This window comes from Urocitellus parryii, chromosome 1, assembly GCF_045843805.1.
Source record: "Urocitellus parryii isolate mUroPar1 chromosome 1, mUroPar1.hap1, whole genome shotgun sequence".
NCBI classification, from domain to species: domain Eukaryota; kingdom Metazoa; phylum Chordata; class Mammalia; order Rodentia; family Sciuridae; genus Urocitellus; species Urocitellus parryii.
The window spans coordinates 108927690-108944204 of NC_135531.1; the positions used below are offsets into that span (position 1 = coordinate 108927690).

At 40.2% G+C, this 16515-nt stretch overlaps 1 protein-coding gene across 1 annotated transcript in view; it reads left to right on the forward strand.

The window, feature by feature from the left end:
* The first annotated feature begins 3614 nt into the window (after positions 1-3614).
* Positions 3615-16515, forward strand: part of Marchf3 (membrane associated ring-CH-type finger 3) — a 142322-nt gene continuing 129421 nt past the window's right edge. The window contains exon 1 of the mRNA XM_026413834.2: positions 3615-3801. The gene's annotated coding sequence lies outside the window, so the exon portion shown is untranslated. The remainder of the gene's footprint in view (positions 3802-16515) is intronic.

Below are 16515 nucleotides of genomic sequence, written 5' to 3' on the forward strand. Positions count from 1 at the left end.
ATGATTCCACATGAGTCTTCTCATCCTCAAGTCATTCCAGAAACTTCCTGATTCCTTTGAGTGAAATAAATTTCCTTTCATGCAAAAGGTTGGAAGTAAGAAAATAACTTCCACATCATTTTTTTAAAGAGAGAGAGAATTTTTTAATATTTATTTTTCAGTTTTCGGTGGACACAACATCTTTATTTTATTTTACGTGGTGCTGAGGATCAAACCCAGCGCCCCGCACAAGCCAGGCAAGCGCGTTACCGCTTGAGCCACATTCCCAGCCTCTCCACATCATTTTTTAATGGTTTTCTGTTTGTTTCATATATATTAGTGTGAGTTCTCAGGAACAGATCTCATTTTCCTTTGTAGAATATCAAGCTCACCCAAACTCAAAAGATTACAGCTGGGGTTAGGGATTTAGCTCAGTGGCAGAGTTCTTGCCTAGCATGCATAAAGTGCTGGGTTCGGTCCGTCTTGAAAAAAATAAAAGATGTTAATAAAAGAAATGTAAGTCTTGTGTTCAAGTGATGAGCTTTTGTTGAAAACCAATTATAACAAAAGAAATTGTAGAAATATGAATGTAGCCCAAATATGCTCTTTTCTGTCATGTACTCTAAAAGAGAAAATGAAACCTGCTACTTGACAAAGAACCATGGACAGACCTGTCTGTATGAAACAAATGAAAAACCTTAGAAATTGGGACATGAAAGTCACCTAATTGTAACTTATTTCACAAAGGAAATTTCCTTTTTCCATCATCTAACATAAATACTTTGGTAAGTTTAGTCACCAGCCAGTCCTTGGCTCCTATTAACCAGGTGATTTGAAAAATAATCAGTATCTGTGAAACACCTTCACAGGATATGAAAATGATAAGCACTTTTGGCAGACTTTGTCTCTAGTTTTTGTTTGGTGACTCAGGAGTGTAGGGAGGAAAATCCAAAGAAATATATATATTTTTTCCCCTGAGAATTCCAATCAAGGATGATGCTTCACCGTAGGTTTCAATGGAAAGCTTACAGAGGTTTATGAAAACAAACAGAAGAGCACGATTTTTAAAAAATGATCAAAGTGAAGTTTTTCTGCTTGCTATAGATTTTTAACATCCCCTAAAGGCCCATGTATAAAAAGGTCATTCCCCAGCCTGTGGCACTACTGAAAGGTGGTAGAAGGTAGGGCCTACTTTAAGAAGCTTATTCCATTGGAGATTGTGCTCTTGAAGGGGATATTGGGAAGCCCATCTCTTCCTCTCTCTTTGCCTCCTGGACACCATAAGGTGAGCAGCCTTGTTCTATCCCATGCTCCCACCATGAAGTACTCTGCTGCCACTGACCAAAAGAGGTCAAGTAATAATGGACTGAAACCTCTGAAGGTGCAAGGCAAAATAAACCTTTCTTCCTTAAAGTTGATTTTCTCAGATAAAATTTTGTCACAGTGATGAACAGCTAATATACTGCTAGAACCAGGATAGGAAGTAACATCTTCTCCTAAGCCTTCCCTTCTTGTCTGGCACCTCCAGCCCTGTTACCACGTCCCCCACTCATCCCAACATTGGCAGATACTTAATGTGTATTTCATTCATGTGGTCTACATCTAATTCTTTGTGGGCAAGGGTCATTCTCCTCAGTCATGCAGCAGCATACTGAGTAATCCCTAGAAATTAATAAGGATGGCCTTCCTCATCTGTACCAGACCTCCTGTTCACTAGGCAAGGAGGGGTTTAAATATGTACCATTTAGGCATCACTTACCAATTTTTTAGGGCTGCTAAGTATTTTCCAGGCCCTATTCTTGCCCTTTTGATAGCCTACCTATGAACCTTCCCCCACTGAGAAGGGGATCTGAGGAGACTCATTGAAACTCAGCCCAGCAGAGAGCTCATCAAAGAGTTGCAGCCTTCCCTACCACAGGGCCATCTGCTTTCCAGTCACAGGCCAGTCCTTTGCCTTTCTTTTCCCTAGTGACCTCATTAGAACCTTCTTGTGAGAGGTCAGCTGTGATGCAGGACCTTATGGATGGCCATTAAAATAATTCCTGAGGTCCCTCACATATTAACAGTTCCTTACACTGAGAGACTAAATTCTAAAGGACTTATGGAATTCAAGAGAGACAATGCTTTGAAAGGCTTGAGCTAGAAGCAAAAGGATGGGGAAGGGGTGGGGGGTTGTCTCTGCAGGTGTCAGGGTGCTAGGAAGTTTGGTCTATTTCTTGTCTTGCATTCCTATATTCCTACTAACATGGGTTGGGTGCCTATCTATGGCAGGTGCAGTTTTAGGCAGAGGCTCCTCCCACCTGGAGCAGACAGTCTAGGGCTCACTTACATTATAGGCCTCAGATGGAAAGTAACAGCACCCAACCCTCTGCTTTTGATAATACATTTGCACGAGTATGTGTGTGTTATACCCAGGATGAGGGCTTAAAATGAGCAGCAGCAGTGACCAGGACAGCTAGGTGGGCTAAATCCACAAAGCCATATTCCAGAGCTGTTCTGCGATAAGTGATCCAGATAGCTCAGGCTACTGATGCCCTCTTATTGATATTTCTGAGATGGCTCCATGTCTCCCTCCCAGCCTGGGAGGTGGAAGGAGTGGAAACACACAGTGGGACAGATATGGCTCCTCAGCAGCTTCCTGACCACAAAGATGGATGATCTTGGTCCCTCGAGAATCCTGGTAGACCCAGAAGACAGTCACAGAAGCCACCCCTGGGGATGCTACTCTGCAGGTCAGCCCGCCTGAGAGGGGGAGGGTCTTGCAGATTCTGGCGCCTTCCAGCACTGGTGCCTATTCCTGGTCCCGGCTCTGAGCTAGTGCCCCGGACGTCATGTGTAGGGAAGAAGGGACCTAGGCACCTGTAAGGTTTCCTAAGACAGTGGTGTGGAGGGCAAGAGTGAGGAGGAGGGCCTATACTGAACTTTTCGTGAGGTTTCTGGAGCCCGTGTTTTGTTTCGATGATGATAATCTTTAGATCAAGATCAGAACGTTTTCCAGGGAGCCCGGGGCTCTCAGTCTCTGGCCCAGTCTTCCACTGGTGGCTGGGTGGTCGGTCCTGGGCCTCACCTTCTTTGGGTCCTCTGTTTCCTCCGACGGCGGGGGCTCCTTTGGAGCAGCCACGTTCCGCGCCTCTGGCAGGTTCCAGATATAAGCGTAGTAACCGGGTCTCTGCCTGCGCTGCGGTTGGGCTTCTAGCTCCACAGTACGCCGACACGTGATGGCTCTGGGGCCTCCCGACCTCTCTCGGCTAGGGGGCTTCAGGGGCCGCCGCCTCCCTCCTGAAGCGTCCAGGTCCCACTGCAGCAAGCCATGCAAAACACGCCAGCAGCCACCACACTTTGCAGTAGCCAACTTCGCCGCCGCCAGAAAACACCCCCAGCCAGTCCTTGGCCGCAGGCGATTGGATAGTGTCTGCGGGGCGGGAACGGGTGCTAAGCACAGCCCGCGGTCGTCGAAGGTCCTGGCGCCACTACGATTGGCTGTCGGCTCCATCAGTCACGGGTTGATTGACGCCCCGCCCCGCGAGGCCGGCCCGGGTCTGGCTCCGCCCCCCTCACCGTCCGGTCCCGCCTCCCTCCGGAGCCTGATCTGCTCAGCCCGGCGTTCCGCCTCATTCGCTGATCAGGTCCGCGAATTGTCAGCGCGCTCCGGAGACTGCCGAGCCGGGGCGGCCGCCTGGCTTGCGGTGCTCCCTTCGAGGTGCGGGTCAGATTCAGTGTGTCCTGGCCCGCCGGGGCGTGAGAAACAACCGGTTCGCGGCAACTTGGAACTGAGAACCTGCAGAAGGGGCGTCGGTCTGCGATCGGGACTCGGCAAGGAGGGTGAGTGGCCGCGCGCAGGGCGAGCGGCTCCTCTCAGCGCCGTTCCGCGGCCGGCGAACCGAGAGACCGGACGCTTCCTGGCGTTCTTCTGTCGGTCAGTCAGAGCGTGGCCGCTGTGGGAGGTCAGATGGGCGAAATTTACTCAATGCCAATATGCCCACTCCCGAACTTGTTTTCAAAGCATCCCAACTCGGCCCCGAACGCGATTCGGTGTACGCACCAACTTGGCGTAATTGCCATTATTAGGTCCGGACGCGTCCCCTGTCCCTCTGCGGCGGCGACATCGCGCAGGGGGTCGGCTACCGTGCCCTCCGGTGTGCGGACAGCAGTTCCTAGATGACGTGCGGACGGGTGCCTCAAACATTAACCGGCGTCCCAGCCGGTGCGGTGCGGTAACCCGGCGTCGGCGTCTGAACCCGTGGGCTGAGCGAGCGTTCGTGTTCTGGGTGGGTCTTCAGCCGCCAGAAATTGGCCAGCCGGGTGGGCACCACAGCGGGGGCTTCAGTGCTTTGCAGATGGAAAGGAATTGACAGCGCTGCTGGACGTTAAACTTTGTAAAGTAATTACTTCCTATCAGCAGTTGCATCCGCTCCCCTCTTGAGGGGCTCCAACCTCCGAGACATCCACCCGCAAGATGTGTCTGAGGGACTTAATTAGGACCGGGGTGGGGGTGGGGGAGCGGGAGCTGCTGTGTCTAACACTGCCTCAGCCCGGGAGAGACCAAGGCAAGACTGCGAAAGGGACCGCCAGCTGGTCCGGTGGTGTTTGTTTGAGCACCTGTGTGTTTAAGTGATGAAGTTGTGGCAAGAACTGACAACAGAGGAGTCAAGGTTAAACCTGACACTTTGTGACTCGGTCTGGATTAGATTTCCTTTTTGTCTTTTAATGCAGCTTGTTTATCTGAGGGCAATTACATACATGAAGTTTATGTTATGTGTTGACTAAATAGTATCCAGTACAATATTTTCTTCTCATTCTTATTTGAAATGAATGAGAGCTTATTGAGAGTACTAGAATTCTGGGTCCAGAATTTGGGAATAGATATTTGAAAAATACATAAAATGTTGACATATATAGTTATATGTGTGTATGTGTGTATGCATATGTGGATGTACATATATATGTATTCACACATATATATATATACATACATATACACATACATATATATATATATATATATATATATATATATATATATATATGAAATTGATAGGTAGATGAGGTAAAAATATATGAAGGGGAAACAGCCTTGAACTTTCCCTGGGTCACAGAGATGAGCCTTTTGAGCTGTGGAGTGTATGGTGAGTGTATATGTGTAAGCATGTCTGCATCTGCCTAGTCTGTCTGGGTCAGTGTTATGTCCATGAACTTTACGAGCATTCAGTTCAATACCACTAGGTGCAGATTCCGCCTTCCTGTTTTACAGCCCAGCAGCCGCCAGCCTTCCCATCTGTTAAAACATAATGTGTATACTTGAGTCAGAGAACTGGAGTGGAGGGTGAATAGGGGGCAACCCTTTAGCAGAACTAACGTGCTACAAACAAAGCCTGCCTCTCAAGTTCTATTTTCATTCATTGTTTGTCCTGAACTTGCAGTTTTAGTGAGGGAGAAAGGAAAAAAGGGAATATTGTCTCTAGAAGTCACAAATTGTATTTTGTGAAATAATTGTAGCCATGATTTCAGGGAGGGAGAGCTTAATGGAGAAAAAATAATCCTTCTAGAAAAAGGAATGTGGTGCTTGTCACATCACCATGCAACACTGATTTACTGCTTTGCAGTAGTGTGTATATCAGAAACTGTTTTCTTTTTCTTCTTAAGAGAATGCATTGAAACTGAATTGTTTTGTACCCCACAAAAAGACACTTTAATATAAGTAAATAGAGCTTTATTGCAGAGACTGGAGTTAAGACTGTCTTAGTAATTTTAATGAAACATGCTTTTAAGGAATTTATAACTTGGACATAAATTCATATTCAGCCTAAACACTAGTAGCAATGTTTCACAATTTATGGTTTAAAATAATAAAAAGGCTTTATCACAAAAATTCTGATGACTAAAAGGGTATGGGAGGAGTACAGCAGCTTAATAAGTTCCTGAAGCCAAATGACTGATATTTTTTAAAACTATAAATTCCTTTAATAGCATTTGGGTGACAATAAAGGCAGTATTTTTTAAAAGCATAGTTGATATTTTCACAATAATTTTATGCTCATAAATTACATTTTAATAATGGTTTTCATTATATGTGGGCAGAATAAACTGGAATGGTTTGGGGAACTCACCACAAGAAGTATTGTCTTCACTTCTATGGTATATATAAACATTTTGGGGCAAATATACAAATCCCTAATATTTGCATGTCTAAATTTCTAAGAGGTATATAGATACAGTAATTATCCTGCCTTAATATGAACCGTCCAAATCAACTGGGTTGCTCCTTAGAAATTTAGTTTTTAGGATGGACTCTAGTCCTAGGGATTCAATTCTGGGGTCTAGGGTGGTGCTTAGGAATCTGAATTTTCAACAGTTACACCTAAATGATTCTAATACCAGGGATTCCCTCAGGGAAATCAAGAAACACTGGAATGGTGTTTTGTGATATAAAAGGACATAGGCTGTGAACTGATTTAACAAATAATTGTTCAGAAATTTCCAGGTGGCATTTACTGGCCTTGTGAAATTTATAGGTAATGCATTAACTCTCTTTCCTCAACAATGGGTCCCTTTTGTCCAGTGTTTAGAGTTGTTTTGGAATCTTCAGCTATTCCTATTGCAGGTTGGGCCCAATTCTAAGGAAGTTTGTCTTAGGAAGCAAGGTAGTTTAAGACCCCTGCCTAATCTTATTCCTTCTACCACCCACTCCCACTCCTGGTTCCTGGGAAGCTGTGAGTTGATTTGGCCAGCCCTAGTACATATTGTTGGGCATTTCTCCCTGGAGGTTAGAAGAGGAGACACCTTTCTTCTTTCTAAAAGACATTTCAGGATGGAAGCTAAAACCAAAGTGCACACTTCAGCTGAGCTAATACAGACATATGTATCAGGGGTCTCCTTGGGAAGTTTCACTGCTCTGTTGTTAGCCAGCAGACTGTCCCAGGCCACCCACTCATGAGCCCATGTTGTTTTTTTTTTGTTGTTGTTGTTGTTGTTTTGGGCACCAGGGATTGAACTCAGGACCACTTAACCACTAAACCATATCCCCAGCCCTTTCTGGTCTCACTGAGTTGATTAGGGCTTAGGGCCTTGCTAAGTTGCTGAGGCTAGCTTTGAACTCATGATCCTCATCCTACCTCAGCCTCCCAAGCTGCTGGGATTACAGGTGTGCATCACCGCACCCTGACAGGGATACTCAGCTTCTGAAAGTCACCTTAGAAGAATCTTGAAGTATTTGTCTAATTAATTAGGTGAATTTTCATTTTATCAGAGAAAGATGCATTGAGAATTGGTTGTTACTTCTCTTTTCACTAAAATTAGTGTGGATTTTGATTTATTAATTATTGTCAATTAGTTTTTTATTTATCATTTGATACTGACATCTGGATTCTGTTTTACCATTTTAGAATATATATATATATATAAATTTTCCATAAAAGACTCCTAAATAAGATATGAAAGAGAATGAATCTATTAAAGCTGCCCTTCCCTTTTTCTACCATTCTAGTACTTAAAATACTAAATGACTTCTCAGAGGTCAAAAGTGCTCAGAATATTTACTTCCCTGATGACAAAAGGACGTGGGCCAGAGCATTGAACTTGGATTGTTCCAGACCATTGGATCATCACTGGGATTTTATGGAGCAATTTCTGTTTAAAGAAGCACTTGGCAAGCATGTTGATAGGTCACTTATCTTAACAATCCTTTGAGGACACTGATTTTTTCCCACTTTGTTCCAGATGAGCAAACAGCAGCCACAAAAGGATAATATTTAGATCCTGTCTTTCATATTCAAATATGACACCAATAGCTGAGAAGCTGGCCTTATGTTTTGAACTGTTTTTATTTAGCATTGTGGTGATAAGATAGGGTTATGCTTAGTCATTTATACCATATATCTATTTTTTATTCTTTTCTTTTAATCTTTTCATACTGAATGTGACATTATAACAGTTTTCTTTATAAAGTTAACCATCATATATGATAATTGGTTCAATAATCCTGACCTTAATCAGCCAACCTTGACCTAGAGAGGCAAATAATTTGCTAAAGTTCCCAGAGCCCAACGAAGCAAAGCCTATGTGAATTCTTTGGGCCTGTATTTTAACCTTGTGCTGGTTTGTCTATTGTCATGTCATGCTACCTAGAATGTTTTTAAACTTGCAAAATAGAATTACTTATATTTTATTTGCCTAGCTTCTGCATGATTTGATGGACTAACAAAAGTTGAAAAGCCTGAGGTATACCACAGTCCCTGACCATACAATGGCCCTGGTTTGAGCCTAATTTAAAAACAAAAACAAAACTTCAGTGAATTGCTGCTTTTCTTAAAACTAGGCCATAGGTCATTGTTTCTATGTAACAATTTTAACTTTTTTTTTTGGCCATGGCATACTTCTGGCATCTAACTTTGACAAATTCTTTTCAAGTTTTTGACCCTTCTTTCCTTATCCTTATTCCCATGGTGAAGTCAACTTGTAAAAAATCCACTTTTCAAGTCAATCTGTTCTTTTAGCTTCTACTGATACTTAAATGTTAGACATTTTAACTAACATTCCTTCAAGCTCCTACCTTTGCTGTAAATTTGTGGGTCTACTAATATCTCCTAACAGTGCATCTATTTGAGCTAGAGAAGTTTTACTTTAGCTTTAGCTTTGTGAATTTAATGAAACAGCGGTTAAAAAAAAAAAAAAGAAAAAGAAAAAAGTGAAGGATGATATTGAAGTCATGTTGATATGTGTATCATATTAGATATCCCAGCTTATAGTGTCAGTGGGAAATTTAAGATCCAGAAGAATGAAGTGACAGATGCTCTCATCTGTGGCCTTACAGACACTCCTAACATAAGCTGAAAAACATAACTGAAGACAGCAGATCCAGGGTTACACAAGGAAAACAAATGTTAAGCTCTGAAAAAAGAATTGGGCCAAAAGTAAAGGGTCAGGAATGGGGATGGGATGGGGAACATGTGGGAAAGAAATACCTCTATTAAAAAGCCAGGCAGGCAGTAAGAAATTTATAGAGGTGCAAATGGTTTGGGGTTTCTTGGGGGCATTGATTCTGTTTTATACTATCTTCACAACCCACTCACCCTGCTTGCTTTAAATAATTTATTATAGCAGAAGGCCTTCCCCTGGTTAGTTCCTTTTTTTATATAACTTCTTCCTTCTCGTCTCCGGGACTAATCAGAGGCATATATAATAGTGTGGCTGCTCTTGAGTACTTAGGAAAATCCATGATCAATATCACTACATCATAAACCCATAGCCATTCTGTTCTATTTTGTAGTGTTTTCTTTCCTGTTATTTTAACTTGGTATCTATGTTTTAAACAATATTTTATTAATCTTTGTACAATGAGACTTCTGGTCTTATTCTTCTTGGCTGGAACTATCTTTTGAGTAATCCATCATCGGACCACCATTGGTCTAATGATGTATTTATTGCTTACTATTGCAGCACTGGCAAGAAATCCAGTATGGGTCTAAAAATTTGATTAAAAAGAAATCAAGTTTTTGCAAGGCGTAGCCATGCAATTACGTTAGGAGCTGCTAAGTGTATTTTATGCTAAAATATACACACATATTTCAAGTGAGCAAAATGTGTTTTTTTTTGAAGGTTTAAAAAACTTTTTGCTATGAAATAAATACAAGAAGAAGATGCCATGTAATTGGAAAAATTATGAGTGTACTTTCCCACCCCAGCTAAAGATAAGATGCAATATTTTTTTCAGATTATTATTATTGACTGATAAAATTGATAGATTTGTTTTTAAATGGACAATAATAAAAACAAAGGCAAAAAAAAAAAAAAAAAAAAAAACTAGCTCCGAGTCCTTAAGTGATCTTCCAGGTACTCAGTACAAACAAAAATGAACTGAAATTAATTAACAAATATTAATTGAATACCCACCATGGGTAGTACCTCTTCTTTGCTTAGCTAATTCAAAATTCAGTTCAAGTATTAGTGGCTTTGGGAAGATTTTCCTTGTGCCCCTTTGGCCCAGTACCCTCTTTGGGAAAAGCCCTTATCTTCTGTATTCTGCCCTCCAGACTGGGAGCCTCTTGAGGGCAGGGATCACACTTTTCATCTTGTAGTTTCTCGAGAAAGTTTACTAAAAAAAAAGAAAAAGTAGTTGCTAGGTGCATTAGAGGCTACAAAGAATTATAAGTGAACATCTAAGGCCTTCAAAAGATGTGCAATTGTAGGGCTCTGCTGTCAGCTTTAGTACCACTCTCAGTACTTCACACAAGATCACTTATTCCTACCTCACCCATCTTCAAAGTCCCTTTGCTTCGTTCCTGTCTCACTGCCTCCTCTCATTCCTGTGTGTCTTCAAGGATGTCACAATCCCTGTCTAGGCCATCTCCTCTCCTGGCTCCTCTTTTATTTGCATGTCCCTTGTTATATCTTGAAAGGTGGTTGATTTGTGGGTCATGCTTTGAGATTTGAAATAGCCTTTCCTGTCCTGTGAAGTTTCAGATGTTTTGGTTCCTTGGGCCATCAGATGCAGGTTACTAGGTAGCTTTGACCATGGGTTTGGGAGACCTTTGAGGAGCAAGATGGTACTGTGCCTAGAGGCAGCTGGTGTCCAAAGCTCAATGTTATAGGGAAGTTTTTTTTTTTTTTAATAGTTTTCATTTATAAATCTTGCTTTCTTCAGGATACATCCTCAACATGATCATTTTTGTGACACAATCTTTTGGCTTACGTGAACACTATTCCTGGGAGCTGTATTTTTGAGGTTGTGTATAGACCATGGTCCATGTGTAATTTATGGTTTAACTGAATTAAGCATAGCTGCCTGAAATAAAGACCATTAGGATATCCCTTTTATATTAGATCTCTTTTTTTTTGAAGCAATATTTTTTATTAATTTTTTATTTGTTTTAATTAGTTATACATGACAGTAGAATGCATTTATGCACTTTGATATATCATACATAGATGGGATATAATTTCTCATTTTATGAGTGTACATGTTGCAGAATCATATTGGTGATGTAGTCACATATATACTATAAAGTAATAATATCTGTTTCATTCTACTATCTTTCCTATTCCCACATCCCCCCTCCCTCCCCATCACTTCCCTCTACCTTATCAATCTAAGGTTAATGCTGTTCTTCTGTAGTGCCTCCTGCCTTATTGTGAATTAGCATCTGCATATGAGAGGAAACATTTGGCCTTTATTTTGTGGGATTCATTTATTTCACTTAGTATGATATTCTCCAACTCCATCCGTTTACTGGAGAATGCCATAATTTCACTCTTCTTTAAAGCTAAGTAATATTCCATTGAGTATATATACCACATTTTCTTTATCCATTCATCTATTGAGGGACACTTAGTTGGTTCCATAGTTTAGCTATTGTGAATTGAGCTGCTATAAACATTGATGTGGCTGCATTACTGTAGTATGCTGACTATAAGTCCTTTGGGTATAAACCAAGGAGTGGGATGGCTGTGGCTGTGGCTCAGTGGTAGCACACTTGCCTGGCATGTGTTAGGCACAGGGTTCGATTCTCAGCATCACATATAAATACATAAATAAAATAAAAGTCAAATCAACAACTAAAACAAAAATAAATTTTTAAATGGAGGGTCCATTCCCAGTTTTCTGAGGAATCTCTGTACTGCTTTCCATGGTGGTTGTACCAATTTGCAGGCCCACCAGCAATGTATGAGTGTACCCTTTTCCCCACATCCTCACCAACACTTATTGTTTTCTGTATTCTTGATGAAATCTTAGTGTAGTTTTGATTTGCGTTTCTCTAATTGCTAAAGATGTTGAACACTTTTTCATGTATTTGTTGATTGTATTTCTTCTTCTTTGAAGTGTCTATTCAGTTTCTTAGCCCATTTATTGATTGGGTTATTTGTATTTTTGGTGTTAAGTTTCTTGAGTTCTTTATATATCCTAGATATTAATACTTTATCTGAGGTGCATATGGTAAAGATTTTCTCTCCATCTGTAGGCTGTCTCCTCATGGTATTGATGGTTTCCTTTGCTGAGAAGAAGCTTTTTAATTTGAATCCATCCCATTTATTGATTCTTGATTTTACTTCTTGTGTTTTAGGAGTCTTTTTAAGGAAATCATATCCTAGGCTGACATGGTGATTTGGGCCTACTTTTTCTTCCATTAGGCTCAGGGTCGCTGTTCTAGTGCCTAAGTCTTTGATCCATTTTGAGTTGATTTTTGTGCAAGATGAGAGATAGAGGTTTAATTTCATTTTGCTACATATGGATTTCCAGTTTTGCCAGCACCATTTGTTGAATAGGCTATCTTTTTTCCAGTGAATGTTTTTGGCACTTTGTCTAGTATGACAAAACCGTATTTATGTGGGTTTGTCTCTGTGTCCTCTATTCTGTACCATTGTCTCCAAGTCTATGTTCTTGACAATACCATGCTGTTTTTGTTGCTATAGCTCTGTTGTATAGTTTAAGTTCTGGTATTGTGATGCCTCCTGCTTCACTTTTCTTGCTAAGGATTGCTTTAGCTATTCTGGGTCTCTTATTTTTCAAATAAATTTTATGATTGCTTTTCCTATTTCTATGAAGAATGTAATTGGGATTTTAATAGGAATTGCATTAAATCTGTATAATGCTTTTGGTAATATAGCCATTTTGACAATATTAATTCTGCCTATCCAGGAACATGGGAGATCTTTCCATCTTCTGGGGTTTTCTTCAATTTCTTTCTTTAGTGCTCCGTAGTTTTCATTGTAGAGGTCTTTCACCTCTTTTGTTAGATTGATTCCCAGGTATTCTTTTTTTTTTTTTTTTTTTTTGAGGCTATTGTGAATGGGGTAGTTTTCCTAATTTCTCTTTCAGTGGATTCATCGCTAATATATAGGAATGTGTTTGATTTATGGGTATTGATTTTATATCCGCCTACTTTGCTGAATTCATTTATTAGTTCTAGAACTTTTCTGGTGGAATTTTTTGGATCTTCTAAATATAGAATCATGTTATCAGCAAACAGTGATAGTTTGAATTCTTCTTTACCTATTTGTATCTCTTTAATTTCTTTCTTTTGTCTAATTGCTCTGGCTGGAGTTTCAAGGATGATGTTGAATAGAAATGGTGAAAGAGGACATCTTTGTCTTGTTCCAGTTTTTAGAGGGAATGCTTTCAATTTTTCTCCATTTAGAATGATGCTGGCCTTGGGTTTAGCATTTTATATTAGATCTTATGGGTCTTTAGAGGATGTAGGAGATCAAAGACTCCAATTATCTCTCTCATCTGGGAGATTGAGTCTCACTTAATATAGGTACTTTTTCTCATACCTGCCAAGAAGATATTAGAAAAATGAATGATTATATCAGAAGATATCTAGATATTCAAGGCCATGGAGAAAAGGAGCAACCCTGGATTAGGTTCTAGGCTTCAACACTGGTTTCATTTGGATCTTATAAGTCAGGAGCACCTGTCCCTGCACATGCAGGACTTTCCTTTAATCTTTTAAGGTGGGGGCCTGGCAGGACAGGACCCCAGGGAGACTTCAAGTAAGGGTATAGAGGCTAACATCTGTGGGACAATCAGCTATTCCCTTCTCTGCAATGAGTAAATATTCTCCTTGTGGTGTTTTGCTTTGCATTTTCTCAAATCTGCTTTTCTTGTCTTAGATATCAAATCTTCCTTTTATACTTTGTATACTTTTGTTGTTATTCCTTAATCTTTAAGTATCCCTGATTTCAACTTCTCTCCTTAACTCAGTCCCCACCCTCCAATAATGTTTTCATTTCTTTGATACTCTCTTTCCCTTCTTTTCAGGTAGAACTCCACTTTATAAAAGCCCTACTACAATCAGTGTCACCATTAATCTTTTCCCTGCCAGAGTAACTACATTCTTGACCATTATCAGAGGACTTCTTAGAGTACTCCAGTGTATTTTTCTGATGGGATATTGCATGCCCCGACAGCCTCATACGGTGCAAAAGTGATTAGCCCACAAAACCTCAGTTTTTACCAATGTTAACATCCTTACCAGTCTTACCCTCTACCTGCCTAATCACTCTTATCAACTCCTGTTCACTTTCCTGTCATTAAGGAGCAAGATCATAAAGCTTCACTGGCAATAGACATGTTTATTACAACCAAGGAGATGAAACTTTGTACAAAACCCAAAGAGATACACACTGAATAGGGAGAATAACGGTAAGCCTGCCTTGATTTCTTTAAAAACAGGATGTGTAGACTGATGTGACTCTTCTCCAATTCTTAACTTCTTGTTCACTAGCCATAGCCTATTTCTCTTTAAGGCTGGGATGTTAATTGCTTTGTACCCAATGTCAACAGTTGTCACTTTTTCTTTCCTTTCAGAATTATTGCCAGTGAACTTCAGTTTTCTCTTCTTCATTTGTTTTTTACTTAGTTTTCATTTCTGGTGTTTCAGGTTGTTTTTCCTTACTTATCTAATTAAGTTGTGTTGTTTCACGTCATATATTTTTCTATCACTTTCATGCCCCTGGCAATATCTCACAGTTAGATACTCTCGTCACATTGAATGAATTTCCACTTTTGCTGCAGATTAGTAATGAAGACATTAAATGGAATCCTGATAGTGACCCTTTCAAGAACTAAGACACCATTTACTATTCTGCTTTAATTATGGTCTCTTAGCAAATTTTTGCCAGTTTAATGTTCGCTCCATTTTCCAAGTAATGTTTCTCAAATACTGTATGAAATTATAAAATCTGTATGCATTACATTTTCTGTTCTCCATTATATGCTAAATTTATAATTCTATAATTTTCTTTTAGGAAAAATGCTTATTAGACTGGAATGGTTAATTTGATTTCCAGCCATACTGTTTTTTTTTTTTGCTTGTTATGAACCCTTAGACATTTATGTAATCTTTTATTGACTTCATTCTCAATCCCCGCCATAAGCTCCCCAAGCAGTAGTCCTACTCCAGCTCTTCCCTTCACCTATTTCATCTATACTTTTTTCACAAAATAAATTTTACTGATCCCTGATATTTTCGTTTTTAAAAAATTCCACATATCATTTGATGGTGTCTTAGTTTGTTTGGGCTGCCATAAGGGAACCATGAAGTCAGAGCCCTCATGACCTAATAACTTCCCAAAGGTCCCCCTTTCTAATACTGTTACATTCGGGAATTAGATTTCAATGTATGAAATTTTTAGGGGATGCAAATATTCCTACCATATCATATGGTTAGGATGTTTTTTTTCCTTCCTTTTTAGATAAGTCTACCTCCTGACTAGAAATCCCAGCACTCTACATCTTCTCTGGAGTACTTCTCCCACCTAGTCCTCATGTCTGCAAAGTATAAAGCTTCTTTTGATTCCTTAACTTCTGACCTGTGCCTGGGTCTATGATAGTCCATGTGATCTCTTTTGAAACTCTTATAATTAGTTAAAGATGGAGTTGGCAGCCTTAAAGAATAAAAGATTCATGAGAAGTATGCTTCTTAGGAGAAGAACGGATGTCCCAAATGGGTGGGAGGCAAAAGTAAATATTTTAAATAAGTAGGGAAAGCCACAAACTATTTGGTCCTGGCTACCCATTTTCTTGTTTTGATTTCTAGAGTGTTTCCCCTTGAGATTTTCTAGTTGACTATCCCAGTGTTACAAATTAAGATTCTCTTATCCCATAACTTTTTGTTCTTGGAATTCAGTGAACTAGAATCAGAGTCCTCATTCCAATCCTAGACCTTTTCAGAGTCAGAGAAATGAGTGATTTTTTCCCCCCAAGAATGGAACTGTCCACATGGAGAGGTAATAGAGTCCACTTGCTGAGATCTTCTACATATAAAACAAAAGACTCCAACTTAAATTGGCATACACAGTAAGGCAATGCATTATCCTATGTGAGAAACAGAGCAGATGACAGGATTGGTTGATCTATTTACACAATGTCATCATCAAGGATACAGGTCCATTTCTTCTCTCTGCCTCTGTTGTCCTTGGGGACTGGTTCATGGTAGGACTAATCCTTCTCATACTCACAAGATGGCTATAGCAGTTCAGATGTCTCTTGCAGCCACCACAATATCTAGAGCACAGAAGATGAAACAACTGACTGCATTCCAAGGTTTCCTTTTAAAGACTATGAAAACGTTATTAAGAAGATTCCCAGAGGGCCTCTCACTCATTGATTGGAATTGGTTCATATCCTCATCTCTCAGTCAGTCACTAGCAGGGAATCATTGCCTGAGAGAGAAGATGGATGTGAACAAACTTAGGATTCTTTTAGCAAAAAAGATGTATGGTGTATGTGTTTTGGGGGAGGGGAAGTTGGGAAGGTAGATTACTGGGGTATCTGTGTCTTGTTGTGACTTGGAAAATAACTGAAATTCCCTTCTTGACTGCTGTATAGTTGGTAGGTACCACTGAATGGCTACACGTTTCTGGACACGAAAGGGCAAGACCTAGGTAGACAGACAAAAAAAAAAAAAAAAAGCCACAATACAGACCAAAATTAAAGGAAAAATGATCCAGAATCAATAATTGTCCTGATTGGAATCACAATAAACCCTACTGAATTTGAATGAACTAATTTATGTCTTTTAATCCTCAATAAATGTATGA